Source organism: Typha latifolia, chromosome 11 (genome assembly GCF_019914945.1).
Source record: "Typha latifolia isolate L0001 chromosome 11, TyphaL0001v2, whole genome shotgun sequence".
NCBI classification, from domain to species: domain Eukaryota; kingdom Viridiplantae; phylum Streptophyta; class Magnoliopsida; order Poales; family Typhaceae; genus Typha; species Typha latifolia.
In genome coordinates this window covers 787,924-789,243 of record NC_133096.1, presented here as the reverse complement: position 1 = coordinate 789,243, position 1,320 = coordinate 787,924, and positions in this window count along the sequence as shown.

Here is a 1,320-nt window from a genome sequence, read left to right as displayed (position 1 = left end):
AATAAACCAATCAACTCAACTAGAGTTGATAGTTACATTCCTCATAACCAAGGAGGTCATAGTTTCGACTCCAACCCTAAATAATATTATGAATAAATTATTTGGTGGTTTGGTAGCTTGGCTCGATTCGATTGATAGTTCGGCAGTATGGTTAGTTTAGAGAAATATCTTGGCAACGTAACGGTTTGGAACACGTCGCAATACCTCTGTATTTAGGAAAGGTTGGCCCTTTGTCCCGCCCATATCTAATATTTATGCTATCAGAAAACTAAAAAACTTTATCTACGATAAATTAATTACTGAAAAAATAAAAATCTTTTAACTAAATTATGGTATCATTTGAAGATGTTTACTATAAGAAAAACGTAATATATAGGCGGCTTTAGTTTGTATTATTATTCGTTTTGATGTTGATATTGAATAGTTGAGTTGGAAAAAAAAATCCACATTTTTTCTACCCAATAGAAGTTTTTATTTGCACCAGAATTTTCCCCAATAGATTAAAAAATTATTTCAAATAGAAATATTTGTCAATTGAAAATTTCCAAATAATTTGATTTAAATTTTTTTTATTTTTGAATCAATTCTCAAACCAAAAAACTATGATATCAACCCAAGATGAAGCTATGGCAAAAAAAAAGTCAACCATGATGACATACTTTCTTTAAAACCTCTCTTTTTTAGTGTAGTATTATTATTGGATTAAAGAAATTAAAAGTTAATAGATTAAATATAGAGTTTTTTAAATAATTACAACTGACAGCTTTAGAATATCATTATTTTTTTAACTCTTTTATAATTGCCATCATGATTAATTTTTAATTCTAACAAATATATTTAAATAAATTTTTTCCCTGCATAAAGAAAAAAGATATTTTTCTTGTATTATTAAATTTAAGTAACAGAATTATATTTTTGAAAGACTAGAAAGATTTAGGCGTAATTATGATATTTTGAAAGTTTTTAGTGGTAATTATGTAAAAATCCCTGGTAGGCTCTTGCTGCTAACTTGCGCTTGGGGTTAAACTTTGTTCTTTTTAAAAAGAAAAAGTCTCAGTCCGCCGACAAGCTTTGTAAAAGGAGTGGGGGGCGAGGATAACGTGCACCGGGATGGAAGCTTTTGGGGGGTCGGTGGGCTGCAATGGTCTTCGGGGTGCGCATTCTATTATTTTAGTTTCAGTTGTTCAAACAAAATTGCACTTAACACCCAGCATTTTAAGCTTATTACAGGTAATACCCCATTTTTCAATAGCATCCCAAGTTAAATTTAAGTGTTCTTTTTACAGGTATACCCCTCCAAAGTTCTTTATTTGTGTATGC